At 44.2% G+C, this 17,070-nt stretch overlaps 2 long non-coding RNA genes across 4 annotated transcripts in view; one reads left to right on the plus strand and one right to left on the minus strand.

Annotated features, from left to right (window-relative positions):
- LOC132250917 (uncharacterized) overlaps nucleotides 1–9,011 on the minus strand; it is a 31,557-nt gene extending 22,546 nt beyond the window's left edge. Inside the window, exon 1 of the long non-coding RNA XR_009462627.1 lies at nucleotides 8,955–9,011. This is a non-coding gene — a long non-coding RNA (uncharacterized LOC132250917). The remainder of the gene's footprint in view (nucleotides 1–8,954) is intronic.
- LOC109285797 (uncharacterized) overlaps nucleotides 1–17,070 on the plus strand; it is a 183,458-nt gene that overhangs the window by 112,884 nt on the left and 53,504 nt on the right. Inside the window, exon 6 of one of the 3 annotated variants that reach the window (XR_002093646.2) lies at nucleotides 12,037–12,742. The exons of the other annotated variants lie outside the window; for them this stretch is intronic. This is a non-coding gene — a long non-coding RNA (uncharacterized LOC109285797). Of the gene's footprint in view, nucleotides 1–12,036; nucleotides 12,743–17,070 lie in introns of those variants that run through there. 3 annotated transcript variants of the gene reach the window in all.

Raw genomic sequence — 17,070 nt, forward strand, 5'->3', positions numbered from 1 at the left:
CAACCACAAAATCAGCAGGTCAGGCATCTCAAGGGAACCCACTTCTACCCCAGCCCAGGGATGGGGCTTTTCTAAGAGTGCAGGGAAGCCTAGGGCCTCCAACAGCAGACTGACTTGCCTGTACACAAATGCCAGGAGCCTGGGGAACAAACAGGAGGAACTGGTCCATCTGCTAAACAGTAATGACTATGACCTCACCGGGATAACGGAGACCTGGTGGGACTCCTCCTATGACTAGACCACAGGTATAGATGGCTATACATTGTACAGGAGAGATTGTGTTGACAGTAAGGGCAGGGGTGTAGCTCTCTATGTGAAGGAGCAGTACTCTTCTCTACAAGCGGAGATTCGCACCCAAGGAGGGATACTTGATACCCTCTGGGTTAGAATACAAGGGGAACATGGTGAAGGGGATATAACAGTAGGAGTCTACTACAGACCTCCAAATTAGGAGCAAGAGCTTGACCATGAATTCACTAGAGAACTGGCTGAGGCTGCATGGGAGACTTCAACTACTGTACATCTCATGGGAAGAGCACTCAGCCAAATCCAGTCGGTTACAAAGCTTCCTCACATGTGTGGATGAGCTGTATGTGTAACAAGAAGTTTACAGGCTGACAAGCAGTAAGACACTGCTGCACCTGGTACTGGCCAAAGGGGATGATCTAGTCAGTGACCTAAAAATCAAAGGGAAGCTGGGAGACAGTGACGAGTTAAGCACTTTCACTATCCATCGCAAAGTTGGCAAGTCAGCAATGCAGAAGTCCTCAACTTTAAGAAAGCCAACTTTCATAAGCTCAAGAGTCTAGTTGTCAAGGCCTGAGATGAAATGATTGGACAGGGACGGGAGTTCATGATGAGTGGTCGCTCCTTAAGGAAGTGATCCTTGAAGCACAAGGGAGGTCCATTCCAGCCTGTAGGAAAGGTAATAAAAGGGCTTAGCAGCCCTCTTGGCTCAGTAGGGAATTCATGGACTTCCTGCATCTAAAAAGAGAAGCTCATAAGGGATGGAAGACAGAAAACACAACTAAGGAGGAGTATTCAGTCCTGGTCTGTGCCTGCAGGGAGCAAACTAGGAAAACCAAGGCTGTAACTTAACTCCAACTGGCTACATGAATCAAGGACAACAAAAAGTCCTTCTTAAGATATGTGGGAAGTCAGAAAAAAAAGGGCAACATTGGACCCCTGCTAAACTAAATGGGGCAACTGATAACCGACACCCAGGAAAAAGCCAATCTGCTTAATGATTACTTTGAGTCGGTCTTTCACCAGCCCAGAGGGACCACCCTACCTGACAAGATGCAGGATCACCAGGGTAAGGATGACTATATGCCCACCATTGGCATAGATCTTGTGAGGGAACGCCTTGAGAAGCTGGACACGCACAAATCAGCTGGTCCGGATAGATTGTACCCAAGAGTGTTAAAGGAACTGGCTGACATCATAGTGTGGCCACTGGCAAGAATATTTAAGAACTCGTGGTGTTCAGACAAGGTACTTGAAGATTGGAAGAAAGCCAATGTGGTGCCTATCTTCAAGAAAGAAGGGGAGGGAAGATCTGGCAGTTTGACCTCAATCTCTGGAAAGATCTTGGAAAAAATTATCAAAGAAACCATTAATGACTGGCTAACGGAAAGCAACATTCTGAGGGATAGCTGACATGGCTTCATTGTGGGTAGGTCTTGCCTGACCAATCTCATTTCCTTCTATGACCAGGTGACACATCAATATTTGGACATTAAAAAAAGCCTTTGACCTGGTGTCCCATGATGTCCTTATGGCAAAATTGGGGAACTGCGGCCTTGGCAACCCTATGGTTCGATGGCTGAGGAACTGGCTCCAAGATCGGACCCAGAGAGTAGTAGTTGGTGGAACCGAAACAATATGGCACATAGTGCCTAGTGGTGTCCCCCAAGGCTCACTTCTTGGATCTGTACTCTTTAATGTATTTTGGACTCTGGTGTCAGAAGCAGACTGGCTAAGTTCACTGATGACACCAAATTATGGGGAAGAGCGTCCACATTTGAAGATAGGCTGGTGATCCAAGCTGACCTTGACAGGCTTGCAAGGTGAGCGGATGAAGACCTGATGGCATTCAATACAGAGGAATATAAGGTACTCCACCTAGGGAGAAAAACCTGCATCACACTTGTAGGCTCAGCAGTACTACACTCACTAGCACCAAGACTAAAAGAGATTCGGGGGTCATGATTAACCACAAGATGAACATGAGCCACCAATGCAGTACTGCAGCTGGCACAGCAGACAAAACTCTGGCTTGCATCTACTGATGCATCTCAAGCAAGACCCAGGAAGTCATCCTCCCGGTGAGGCTGCAGCTGGAGTACTGCATCCAGTTCTGGGCTTCACAATTGGATGTGGAGAAGCTTGAAAGACTCTAGAGGAGAGCCACATGCATGATCAGAGGGCAAGAGAGCACACCTTGCGAAGAGAGGCTGAGAGCCATGGGATTTTCAGCCTGGAGAAACATAGGCTCAGGGGTGACTTGGTGGCAGCCTATAAGTACATAAGGGGTATGCATCAGGAACTGGGAGAACATCTGTTCACCAGGGTACCCCAAGGGAAGACAAGGCCCAACAGTCACAAGCTCCTGGAAGACCGTTTTAGGCTGGACATAAGGAAAAACTTCTTTACTGTCTGAGTCCCCAAGGCCTGGAATAGACTCCCTCCAGAGGTGGTGCAAGCATCTACTCTGGCCACTTTCAAGAAACATTTGGATGCCTATCTTGCTGGGATCCTTTGACCCTCGCTGACTTCCTGCCTCTTGGACAGCAGGCTGGACCCAATGATCTTGCGAGGTCCCTTCCAGCCCTAATGTCTATGAAATCCATGAAATCAATGAAGGTTGCTATTAAATCCCCTGTACCCCCAGTATTCTCTTCTCCAGACTAAATAAGCCCAGTTCCCTCAGCCTCTTCTCAGAAGTCATGTGCCCTAGTCCCCTAGCCATTTTCATTGCCCCTGCTGGACTCACTCCACTTTGTCCACATCCTTTCTGCATTGGGGGGGCCCAAAACTGGATGCAGTACTCCAGATGTGGCCTCACCAGTGCTGAAGAGAGGGAAGTAATCACTTCCCTCAATTTGGTGGCAATGCATGTAGCCCAGTATGCTGTTAGCCTTCTTTGCAACAAGGGTACCCTGTTCACTCATATTAAGCTTATTGTCCACTGTAACCCCCAGGTCCTTTTCTGCAGTAATAGTTTGGGTTGTCCAATTTGACATACCTTATAAAAAGTCTGGTTTTTAACTTTTTAGAGGAAGGAAGCTCCATGCTTTCTGAAAATTGGGCATCCTTAACATATCTCATGTTTGGCACCTTAAGTCACTACTCTCTTCAAGAAAAGTTTGACTAATAAGGGCAGAGCAGTCTCCATGTTTGCTAGAGTGAACAGTCAGCAAGCTAGGACAATGAGAACAGTTTCTGGATATGTTCTCACAAAATAATCCAATGGAATAACTAGGGATGTTTATGGGATGTTTGCACTAATAGGTTGAACGAAAAAGTGTATATGTTGGCAGGGGAGGAATGACTTTGAATAAGACCAGAAAAGCCTTTTCTTTGTGAAAGGCAAAGGTTTATGTGGGGGATTGTTTTATATTTAAAGAACACTTAAAGAAAAATGCATTATATTCCAGAGTCTCTAAGGGTTGTGTGAAAAAGCACCATTTCATTTCAACTTCTATTTCACCATTTTGAAGGGACAGTGTTTTGTTTCGACATTTTCTTTTGTTTCAAAGCACTGTTCCATTTCATTTCGTTGAAACTGTTTCGCTGTTTTGATGTTTTGCCCATAAGCTATAATGGGGAAATCACAAGACTGCCTATAACCTTGTCATTTCTTGCCTGATTCAAATGAGAACAGCAGGGAGGGTAGCCCTTGCTGAGGGCACAAAGCTTGTCAAGTTTTAAGGAGATTGGTGAAGGGGTTTCTGGGAAACTACACTTCAAATTCTTGAAAGCAAAATTTTTGTCACTTATAAGCGTGAAGGCACAGGTGGGTGAAAACATCAGGGATGGTAGCCCCTTCTGAGGCTATGATGCCTGCCAGGTTTCAAGGAGATAGATGCAGGGGTTTGTGGGAAACTGCACCTCAAGCTGCTGACAAGCAAAACTTGTGATGTGTGACTTTGTGTGTGTGTTAAGGTGCACCCTCACTGGTGCTGGGGCCCTGGAAGGGACCCTGGAAGGGACCTCAGGGAAGGGTCACTGTCACTGGCCAGCTACACAGTCAATATCAGAGCAGTCCTTCCCCCGTCTTCCCCCTCCCTATCCTTACTTTCTGTTTCCCTGCAAGCAAGCCCAGCTTCAAAACTCAAACATTTTGAAACGTTTCAACTGCCCACATTTCATTTCGAGGCTGTTTTGAAGCCTTTCATTTTGATTTGATTTTGCTGTTTCGAGGTTGAAACAAGTCAAAACAACATCAAAATGAAACAGCCGGTGAAATTTTGCACAGCCTTACTATGCAGTTGGTCTATTAAAAGATAATTGGCCACCAAAATTCTTGCTTCCTGCACATTTCCCGGACCATAATGGATATCACCTCAATGCTGCCATTTTCTGTGTGTCTGTTTCTCTTCCAAATGGGATAGTATGTGTGAGCAGTCCCTGCTGCTACTGCTCTGAAGTATGCCAGAAACAATGGGCATTTATATATGTACTCTGGGAGTGAGGGGGTAGGAGGGGTGCTTTAATTAGAATGGCTTCAAGAGCCTCTCTAATTAAAGTTCCTGGAGCATCACATGTATCAGCATCACTTTAGATAACATACCCTGCCAGCATTTTTCAATGCGGGGATGCTGATACATGTGATGCTGGAGTTTGCTGGAGCACGGTAATTACCATGCTCCAGCAGACTTGATTAATTGAGTCTGCTCTGACACATTGTAATCACAGTGTGTCAGAGGAGCCTCACTGCATGTGTATAGATGCCCAATGATTTCAGGAATGGCACGCAGGGGACACCTTTAGGGTGGCTTCACTGCGCTATTCCTGATTTTGGCTTGTGAAGAGCAGGAGTACATGGGCAGGGAGGGCCCTAGAAGCAACATAGACATCTCCTCAAAATGCTTGAGCCATTTCACCTTATGGTGCACATTAGAATGGGGTTTTTTTGTTATCAAATTTAATTATTAAAATTATTGGATAATCACTTCTTCATAATTCATTGTCTGTGTCAGGAGCCTTGTCTCACGATTTCAGTGTCATAAGCCATTTAATACAGTTTGCCTTCAGCATAGTGGAAGTCCGATATGTATGCTATTGGTTTTAAGATTTTGATTGGTTACTAGATCACCCTTGTAGATATAAAACCCCATCTGACATTCCCTTAGCATGCCCTCGTAGTTGCAGTTAAGGTTAGGGACCTTTTTAAATTGTGGCAAGACAGAATTTTTCTGAACCTGCTCATGGCATGCAGAGCTGATTTCGCTGGCATTTCATGCTCACCTCTACAAACAAGATTTAATGGTGTTTCTGTGTCTCTTGTTTTCAATGCACTGACATGGATTAAGAAAGAAAGAACTGAAATCTGTGGTTCCTCTAAATGGGAAAGAAGTAGAGGATTGGCACTAGCCTAGTGACCTTCTGCTTTTATTCTTTGGTCATGTTTTAGTTCCTTTCCACTCATGATTACCCATGTTATCAAGCATAACCCTGAAAGTATGTGAAATTAAGCTGGCACTGATCTATGGATTACCTATCAGGGAACAGAATTCAGATTCCAGTGCCATCAGAATAGCCCATTCAATACGAAGGATCAATATTCTGTAATGATCTTTCCAACAAATGGCATCTTGGATTTTTTCTGTCTAAAGTTTGGGGCAACTTCAACAGGTTGTAAAGAGTTAATCTGAGTCTCTTCTTGATCAGCAGAGAATGATGATAATGTCAAAGACCTTTGAAGCTGTTAGGGAAATGGAATGATCTTAATGGACTGAACCCTATCCAATGACTCCCCATCCCCCCCAAAAAGTACAAAAATATAATGAAATATTATTAGATGTTAAGGCATGGTAAGACTACATGGACTACATATGGGGAACCTCAGATGTCACATAGTTGACAATTGCTTTCTGTCTACTTAAATTTCCACCTGCAGTATTAGCTGGTTAATCCCTTCTTGTCCCAAACTGGGGTATAATGTTGTTATGAGCTGTTAAACAATTTTCTCACTTATTGCCCTGGCAGTGGTGGTTGAGTCTCAGTGAAAGAGTAATTTCTATACAAGTTTTAGTGTGTAGATTTATTTATAAACACTGGCTGCACTGAGTTCTATGTGAGCATCCCTCAGACTCTGTTCAGAGTCTCTCTGAAATTGGTATAGTTCTTTGGACACCTGGGATAAAAATGCCAAAAGATATCAAGATAAAGGTATAAAGATAAGACTAATATTATTATAATATCCTTTCTTAATGTAGTTTTTTCTGAGTCCTAACAAGGAACCATGTAGAATCTGACATTCCCCCTTTCAAGTTCTACTAATACATTAGGCTGTTTTATTCTTGTGTGAATTGTCAGGAAGAAATAAGTTTAAGTTGCACTGAATTGTGAGCAATGATCATATGAAAATGTTCTGAAAAAACGAGTATACAAGTCAAAGCAACATTTCTTTCTGCCATGGTGAACAGTTTTTGAATAAATCCTTGATTATTTTTTTACAGATGTGTTTTACCTCCTTTGTACACTTCACTGCAGCAAATATTTTGGCCAAGATTTTTTAAAATGACTAGTGACTAAAGTGCTATGAATTCTCTAGGTATCCAACTTAAGACCCCTTCTACAGGTCTGGTGTTCAGGAAGTGTCGAGCACCTACTTTCCAAAATTAGACCTTCAAAACTGGGGCACCCTGAATCATCAGTCACTTGTGGCAATCTTGGTTTTCAATGATTGGACAGTTCACCATTTATATTTTGGATGATACAGTCTTGTTAATCTCTTTGAATTGTAAAAGGGCTAATAAAGTCTAGAAGTGACATTAATCTCATCAGGTTGACAGTGAAAAACAGCAGAGGCTCTTTGTCCAGCTCTGAACTGCAGAGTAACTGCTAGTTTTGCAGCAGCAGAGTGATCAACAGTCTCAGGGGGCTTAATCTTTGCCTGATGTGTGGCTGTAACTCTCTCACTCCAATGAGCAAGCAATGAGTAGAGAACAGACCACAGAACAGTGCATGAGAAAGTGAGATTTGCTTTACAAACTTTGGTGCAAAGTCATAATATTTTGAAGGATTTGTAAATGTTTTAAGACAAAGCACAAATATGAAGACCACTATTTAGCACAAAGTGGAAGACCACAGAACAGTGCATGAGAAAATAGCATTTTCTGTTAAAACAGTTACAAGTCCTTCAAAATATTATGACTGCACTGAAGTTTGTAAAGCAAATCTCAAGAGGAAGTCTGGAAACCAAGGTATAATTTTGTTGGAAAAAAATTTACCATTTCATTCAACTAAGTGGTGTGTAGGAATTATTATTACTTATTCATATGAAGATAAAGCACTCTGTGGGATAAAGTAACTGTGGGCACTATGTTATTGTAGCATTGGTGCAGGCTGATTTCACATGTTGTGCAGCCAATCTTACTGCTTTTCTGTTGTTAGTTTTCTTGATTGTGTTTATTTTCCATTTGGAATTTTGCTTTATGCTTTAGTTAGAGAACTTTTACTGGAGACTCTCCTTTCTACTAAAGAACTTGAGGGAATACAATATCCAAAATGTATTATTTAAAAGTCACTGTTATTAATTTCAACAACTAGAAATCATCCATTTCCATCAATACCACCACCACCACCACCACCACCACCACCACAAGTGATCATCCTTAAGTAAGAAGTTCCAGAGAGGTCCAGAACACTATAATTCATTCACAGCAATAAAGAGTATGCTCTCATGCAAACAGACTTGATACAAGTAATTTCTACAAACCTATGCCACAGTCAAGAAGGACAGTTAAAAGCTGCATTTATCTCCATTATGGCAATGTCACGGGCAGGGTCCTACAGGAGGGCCGTGCCAAGTTGGCCCAAGGGCACACTCTGATTCTCTCCTGCCACGTCTTTGCTGTTTAGATTTGTATGGGAGGCTGCCTTACGTCTTCTTTGACACGGTTCGTTGCAACTTCTATCCCCATGGATTCCTGGGCCCCTTGTGGGTCTTGTCCCACAAATGGGTGCTTTGGGGCACCCTAGCCTTATGGGCTGTGCGTGGCTCCAACCACCCCTTATACCACGCCCCAAGCCTCGCAGCTGGAATAGACATTGGTCTGTCAAATATACACTCGCCCTCTCTGAGGTCCTCTCTGTAGCGGTGCCCTCTCTCAGGGATCCTCTGCAGCACCACCCTCTCTCTGGGGCCTTCACAATAATGCTGCCCTTCTCTCCAGGGCCTTCTCCACAATGCTGCCCCCTTCTCTGGGGCTCCTCAGTACTGCTGCCCTCTCCTCGGGCCTTCTTAAGTGCTGCCCCCTTCTCTGGGGCCTTCTCAGGAATGCTGCCCCTCTCCTGGGGCTCTCCGTGCCCACACCGGGCCTTCTCGGTAAAGCCGCCCTGTCTCAGGGCCTTCTCAGTAAAGCCACCCCTTCTCCGGGGCTCGCCACACTGCTACCCCGCTTCTCCAAGGCTCGCCGCACTGCTACCCCGCTTCTCCAAGGCTCGCCACGCCTGCACTGGGGCTTCTCAATAGCACCCCCTCTCTGGGGCTGGGGTTTATGCACCCCATACACCGCACTCTTACTGGCACTGGGGTCCCCACGCTACTGTGGGTCCCCTATGAGGCCTCCTCCAACCCCTAATAGCCTCACCCAAACCACCGGTGTAACAACAACAAAGCAAAACAAAGCCCCTAGGCTGTAACATAACTTAAAGCCACCTGGCTACAACCATGTTGCTCAGACATCTTAGAGCTGCCATTCTTTACTCAGCTTAAGCTGTACCTGCAGTCAGGCTTCTTCTCACATCCTGATTTAGGAGCTCCTGCCTCTCTGGCTGCTGGCAGGGGACCACCCTAGCCTCAGCTCCTGGGTTTTATAAGAGCCAGGCCCTGCCCCTTACAGCCAGCTGACCGCTGGCAGGTGTGGGTCGTTTGCTGACTCCAGTTGCCCTGGCAACCAACAGCTGGGCTCCTTATTCACTGCTAGGGCTTTTTCTTCAGCAGTTTCTCCTCTTTAGGAGCAGGGTACCTCAGTGCTCTGCGACAGGCAACAAATTAAAAAACAAATTAATTTTGCTAGAACATATACTGAGACCATCTCCCCAGTTCCCCAGAATCCAATATTCTTGCTGCAAGATCATCAGTCTACTTGACAAGAGAAGATTATTTGCATCTGGGATGGTGTCAGAGAACATGAGGGGTAATAATCTGACCAATGCACTGGAAGCATAGATGATTCTTCATAAAATGGCATAAATTTACAAACTAGGATTCAAATTCCTTCATGGGATAGATGTCAGTGACCTGATGGACTGTTTCTTCTCCCATGCCTTCCTTCAACAGTTTCATTCCCTTGGAACAATTAAACAGATTGACAAATGGAGGCAAATATGTGAATCCAGAAGGTGAACTTTTATGAGACCTGCTCCTGGACTGGAACTTGCTACCCAAAGATATAAGAATGCCCACAGACTCTGCAGCCTTTCCAACTAATAGTGAATCTCATCTCTTACTTTCAATATAGCTTTTTCTAAATGGTGCTTCTCCATTTCAGACACAATAGTTCTCTCCCTTCTTCCTGTTACACACACTTTTACTTTGTTTCCCATCTCTCCCAAAGTGTTTCTTGCTACTTATATCAGCTGACAGAGGAAGAAAACAAATGTTAGTTGATTTTAACTCGTTAGATGCTAGATATTTTGTGGATCGGTATCATATAAGGAACTAGAGAGTAGAAGAATGCTGAGATCTTGTTTATTTTTCTGTTCTTTTCATTTTTCAATGACTAAAAGACTCATAGTTTCATAGTTGGTAGGATTGGAAGGGACGTGAACAGATCCTCAAGTCCAACCCCTGCCATGGGCAGGAAAGAATGCTGGGGTCAGATGACCCTGGCTAGGTGATTATCTAGCCTCATTTTGAAGACCCCCAGGGTAGAAGCGAGCACCACTTCCCTTGGAAGTTGGTTCCAGATCCTAGCCGCCCTGACTGTGAAGTAGTGCCTCCTGATGTCTAGCCTGAATCTACCCTCAGTCAACTTGTGGCCGTTATTCCTAGTTACTCCTGGGTGCCCTGGGGAAACAGAGACTCTCCCGTTCCCTGCTGGTCCCCCCGGTAAGTTTATAGACGGCCACCAGATCCCCTCTCAGCCTTCTCTTGTGGAGTCTGAACAGGTTCAGGTCCTGTAGCCTCTCCTCGCAGGGCCTGCTCCTCCCCCACCCCCCGACCTTGTGAGTGGCTCTCCTTTCGACCCTCTCAGTGCTGTCCACATCCCTCCTGAAGTGCAGCGCTCAGAACTGGATGCACTTCTCCAACTGCAGCCTGACCAATGTTGCATAGAGGGGGAGGATCACTGTCTTGGACCTGCTCATGATGCTTCTGTGGATGCATGACAAGGTGCAGCTAGCCTTACTGACCGCGTGCCCACATTTGCTGCCCATGTTCATCTTGGAATCAATAATGACTCCAAGATCCTTTTCTGCCTCTGCACTGATGAGAATGGAGTTCCCCAGCCTGTAGGTATGCTGCTGGTTCTTCCTCCCTAGGTGCAGTACCCTGCACTTGTCAGTATTGAATCCCATCCTATTCTCATCTGCCCACCCCTGTAACCTGTCCAGATCTAGTTGTAGCCTGTGCCTCCATTCTAGCTTGCTCACCATTCCCCACATCTTAGTGTCATCCGCGAATTTGAACAAGGTGCTTTTCACCCCCTTTTCCAAGTCACTGATGAAGATATAAAACAGTGCAGGCCTGAGGACCAAGCCCTGGTGGACCCCACTGCCCACATCCCTCCAGCTCGAAAATGACCCATCCACCACCACTCTCTAGGTTCTGCCCTCCAGCCAATTTGCGACCCATCTAACCCATCTGTAGGCATCGACACCACAGTCGCCTAATTTTTTAATGAGACTGGGGTGAGAGACAGTGTCAAAGGCCTTCCTAAAGTCCAGAAAGACTACATCCACCACTACCCCTGCGTCTAAGAATTTTGTGACCTGGTCGTAGAAGGCAACCAGGTTGGTCTGACAGGACCTGCCTCTAATGAACCCGTGTTGGTTGCCCCTAAGCATAATCTCCCCTGCTGGTCCCTTGTAGATGTGCTCCTGGATAATTTTCTCAAAGAGCTTCCCCAGAACCGAGGTAAAACTAACGGGCTTATAATTTCCCGGGGCCTCCTTCCTCCTGTTTTTGAAAATGGGGACCACATTGGCTCTTTTCCAGTCCTCTGGCACCTGGCCAGAGCACCATGAGTGTTCATAAAGCCGTTCCAGAGGTCCCACAATGACCTCTGCCAATTCCCTCAGCACCCTGGGGTGGAGATCATCTGGACCTGCTGATTTGAACATGTCCAGCCCCACAAGAAGTTCCCTAACTAGGTCCTCTCTGACCCTAGGCCTTGCCGTGCCTCTCCTGAGTCCGTCCGGGATCCCAGTGGGAGGGATGTCCTGGTCCTGCTCAGAAAAATGGAGGCAAAGAATTTGTTAAAGAGGTCAGCTTTATCGTCTGGTGCAACCACCAGATTGCCACGCATGTCTTGCAGGGGGCCTACGTTACCTAGTGCTTTCTTTTTACTCCCTATGTATTTAAAAAAGGACTTCTTGTTATCTTTGATCCTGGACTCAAATGGGCAAATTCAAAATGCCTGGAAGGTACATAAGATATAAAAATGAAAGTGCTATCCTCTGATCTGCAGTGGCCTGTTGTAGACAGTGGAATACATTCAAATACACTGGAAAGCTCCTCGGATTTATAGGTTCAGAATTGGATTTGAATGGAATACTTTTCTGAATTGGATTTTTTGAAGGGTCAGTCATGCCCTACACATAATTCCTTCAAGTATTCATGTACAAACCATTTCTATACAGGTGCCATTCACTCAAGGAACAAGTGGGGATGAATCTACAGATGTCTGGCATTAACACTGCAGCATTAAGGAGCTACTCTGGAGTGCTGGTACCTTTCAAAGTTACTGTACTAATGTATGTTGATGTATAATTCTGCTCTGACATGTAGATATACTAACTGACAAGGAAGCTAAAAAATAGTTCTTGATGTGAACAACAGTAGAAGAAGAAAGAACACCACCCTTCAAAAGTATGGAGAGACCAGAGCAGCCCTAGAAAAAGCAGTGAGAATAGTGCTGAAGAGTGGGACAGAAATACAGAGGCACCACAGTCCTCAGCAGATGGAAAGTGGGGACAGTGCTCTGCAAATAGAACTATTTAAAAAAAACGAAGCCTGGATAAAGCCCAGAGTATTCCCAAGCAGTCCCACCCTAGAGGCTCTATACAGTTCAGGGAATAGCGAATATAAGACAACATTGACTTTTTACATATTGTGTCATAAAAATTGGTTGATTTCTTCAGTGCAAAACCCACTGTGTCCAAATCCTTCTGAGTTTTCCTCTCCTCTCTTTCCTTACCTTACAAATTGTTGAACTATACATATGTTAAGGAACAGGAACCACTGCTTTGTTTAAGCCAGGGGCCTGCCTCTTTATTGTCTTGCGTCTCATGTAGTAAGTTTACATCTGTGAATTTTAAAATGCTACTAAATCAGAATTATCCATTCTCTCTTGCCAGTAATTGTGTGCTGAGTGCAAATGGGTAAATACTAGAGTACAGAACAGAGACTTAGGTTTTTCTTGGCTAGAAGAAAGTTAACCCTTTATTAAACCTTTATACGTTAGGCAAAGCATTTTCTGTAGCTGACAGTAATCTATGACCTCCAGTAAACAGTATCATAGTTGTAGCAGTAGCAGGTAAGGCAATTATTCAAATATGTTTTGATGAAGGTTGATTAGCTTTTTATTATAATAGTGATATGTTCTCCATCTATTTCCTTAAGGGGAAATGGCATATACTGTTTGCAACTAGAAGGATATTTTAAAGGGAATGGGAAAAGAAAATGCTCACTATTTTTTCTCATGTTTTGATAAAGCGACTGAAGTTAAAATACCAAATACCATTTTCTGTTCAAACATAATCACTCCCTGGTCTGCCTCCAGAAAATACAAAGTAGGGGGGTGTGTGTGTGTGTAAATAAATACACACACACACACACACACACACACACACACACACACACACACATTAGTTCTGGCATAAAACTTTCTTTGTTAATAGAAAATCGTTTCCTGATGTTTCTGCCTGCTCTTTGGATGTTTTGGCTTTCAACACAGCAGAAACAGTAGTCATGGACAACAAATTCTGCATCTATAAGAGACTACTTGTCACCTGAATTATTTTTTCATTTTACAATGTGTTACCATTATAGTGCTACAGTAGTGATTCTGAGGTGGCACAGCTGCCACTTCTGATACAATTCCAAAACTGTACCCACTCAAACAGAGCCAGACTCACACCCCACTCTAGCCTGCTACAATACAAACCCTGAGATAAAGAAAACAGAATACCTCTGGTCATCACTTACAGCCCCCAGCCTGAACTCCAACATCTCCTAGAAAATGACAACCACCTCAAGGTAGACCTGAGGGACACACTTGCCCTAGCGTCCCCCTCTACCTCAAATAATGCCTTTCTAGCAACAGACTACCTAACTCCAATTCTCACCAAGCCACCAGGCAGTACTCCATACCCAAATGCCAGCTGTGCCACCTCATCAACACAGACTATCATGACTGGACCAAACAAGGACAAGTGAAAAGTCCTGTACATAGGACGGAGCAATCCCATGTACTGGTACAGGCTGGGGACTGAATGGCTAAGCAGCAGCTCTGCAGAAAAGGACCTGGGGGTTACAGTGGACAATAAGCTGAATATAAGTCAACAGTGTGCCCTTATTGTGAAGAAGGCTAAGTGTGTACTAGACTGCATTAGTAGAAGTGTTGAGAGCAGATTGAGGAAAGTGATTATTCTCCTCTATTCAGCACTGGTGAGGCCACATCTGCAGTACTGAGTCCAGTTTTGGGTCCCCCACTACAGAAAGGATGTGACAAAATGGAGAGAGTCCAGCACGGAGCAATGAAAATGGCTAGGGGGATGAGGCAAGTGGTGTATGAGGAATGTCTGGGGGAGCTGGGCTTAATTAGTCTGGAGAAGTGAAGACTGAAGAGGAATTTAGTAATAGTCTTCAGCTACCTGAAGGGTGGTTCCAAAGAGGATGGAGCTAAAGCAGGGGTGGGCAAAATGCGGCCCAGGGGCCACATGTGACTCGCCAGGCTATTCTATCTGGCCTGCGGGGCCCCTAAAAAATTTAGAAAATTAATATTTATCTGCCCCTGGCTGCCTGTCATGTGGCCCTCAATGGCTTGCCAAAACTCAGTAAGTGGCCCTGCGCCCGAAATAATTGCCCACCCCTGAGCTAAAGTGTTCCCAGTGGTGGCAGATAGCAGAACAAGGAGCAGTGGTCTCAAGTTGCAGCATGGGAAGTTTAGGTTAGCTATTAGGAAAAAACTCTCATGAGGAGGGTAGTAAAGCACTGGAACAGGCTGCCCAGAGAGGATGTGTAATTTCCATCCTTGGAGATTTTTAAGAACTGGGTAGACAAAGTCTTGGCTGGGATAATGTACTGTCAGCTACCATCATCCTGCTTTGAGCAGTGGGTTGGACCAGATGACCTCCTGAGGTCCTTTCCAAACCTAATTTTCTATGATTCTATGAACATGAATTATAACAACTGGTCTTTCACCAGTGTCATATACACCATTACTTGCTTGCAAGCATCCCTCTGCTGTCTATATTGGCCAAGGAGAATAAATGGGCACTGATTCAACATTAGTTCCAGAAACACACCAAAGCCAGTGGCAGAACACTTTAAACTTCTATGACTGACCTTAGAGTAACTGTCCTTAAATAAAAGAAACTTTAATACCCAACTTGAGTGTGCAATTGCAAAATAAGAAACCATTAACAGACTAGATTGTATTAATTATGGTTTCAAGAAGGACTATGAATTCTTATCCCATTACTCAAACTAGCTGTTAACACCAGCATCCCCGAAGGTATTAGTTGCCTTAGTCATTTTGACTGACCTAATCAACCCACTTTTTACCTTTAGCAGTATCCTCTCTCCCATCCCTGTGTCTTATATATAAAACCCTTTCCTTCTGCCTATCCTTTCATAGCAACTGATGAAGTAGGAGCCAGTGAGTGTTCATGTCTCTCTCCCCTACCTTCTTCCTGACAATCAAAAGGAAAAGTAGTTTGAGAAATGCTTTTCTGTTACAGCAGAACAAGGGGAGATCCAACACTCCTTGTAAATGCAATCCTTGTAAAATGGAAGCCTGCCATGTCCCCTTACTCTGCTATACATCAGGAGAATGCTGCTTTCAGTGAAACAGCTCTCAGCAGGTCTGAAATTTTGGGATTTACCACCATGTTCTCCTGCCTACAGTCCCATAGGTTCCTTTTTCTTCTCTACTGTGTCAGGAGGTGCCACCATACAGAGAGAGGTACTGGCACTGCACTTTGGGCCAGCAGCCAGAAAAGAACAGCCTGCAGGGAGTCCCTTCCATTTTGTAATATGTGCAAAGCAATAAAGTAGAAGAGAAGCAGAGGCTTCCCTCCCTTTCCCATTTTATATAATGACAGTGTATATTAGCCATAATGACCATCAGGGAGATTAACAATTTCTCTGTTATAGCTGGGTTGGGCTTATATATTAATTAATCCATTATATAAAATCCTTTCATTATGGCACAGTGGCTCTTGAGACCTGAATGCATTCTTTGTGCATACATAAAAACATGCAATATGGGCCCACCAGGAATGCAAGATCAGATCCATGATTTTGATTAGACCTTGGATTCTCTTACAGGAAGTTTCCCAGCATGGTAGTATCTGAGTGCCTTCTGGTTCTGAAGGAAGCCATATGAATATTATGTGCCATGTGTGGTTTGTTTTTTTTCCTTCCTCTTCTCATGAGGAAATTACAGGGGAGTTTTTAAACGTTAAGTGTACATGCACTGTGTTTTTTTTTTCTATTGGCAAAGACAAAGTCAGTATACTCTTGCACTGAATTTGAATTGGATCCATCTAAACTTGTTCCTTTCTTGCTTTCTGCCTTGCTAGTGGTAACAAGGCCCGTGGAATCATGCTAGTTTCTCTCTCTCTCTTTTTGGTTTCTCTTTGTTCCTGCTGCTGGACCAATATCCTCAGGAACTGATAGAACAATTGATCCAAGGTGCTATCACAAAAACTGCTTGTTACCTTAAATTTCTGCTTGGACAACTGCAGATTTGCTGCAGTTCATTTTTTCTTAATAAACACTTGTTTCTGCCCTGCATCCTTTTTCTGCAGACAAGCTTTTTTTTCCTGTCTCCTCCTTACCCCATTGACTCTGAACTTTCCACTCCTGGCACCCCTGCACAGAAATTTGGAGCTGAGTTCTGCCCTCAGCTATGGCCATGCAATTCTAAAGCTGCTGGTAGGATTACTGAGGCATGAGAGGAGCCAGAATCTGCCTGCAGAAATATATGACTGATTTTTGTACTGAAGTCTAACTGACTTCTCTTGCCTTGCCTTCCCTTTTCTCCCCCACACACTCAGTCAGGTCCCAGGGAGCCTTCTCTAATCCCCAGCTGCAATGTGTTAATGATACAAGCCTAAAGAAACAGGGAAATCTCTGAAACACCATCCAGCAGGTAAATGGGGTTTGCTGGGTTTTTTTAAGGTTTTGTGTTCTCTCAGAATAAGTAGGTCAGGCTGATCCATATGTGTGAGAGGTTGAGTTGTTTTCTTTTAAATCAAGTTCTGATATCCTTCATTATTCACTCGAGGTCCATTAGAATAAATTAATATTAAAATATTTAAATGTAGAACAAAGAGTTTGAAACATTACAAAGATTGATCACCTGAGATGAGAAGTCGGTGCACCATTAATTATAAAACTCCCTGCTGCTGAATTTGGGAGCCTCTGTTTCACCTCATTAGCAATTA

This window comes from Alligator mississippiensis, chromosome 5, assembly GCF_030867095.1.
Source record: "Alligator mississippiensis isolate rAllMis1 chromosome 5, rAllMis1, whole genome shotgun sequence".
Classification (NCBI taxonomy): domain Eukaryota; kingdom Metazoa; phylum Chordata; order Crocodylia; family Alligatoridae; genus Alligator; species Alligator mississippiensis.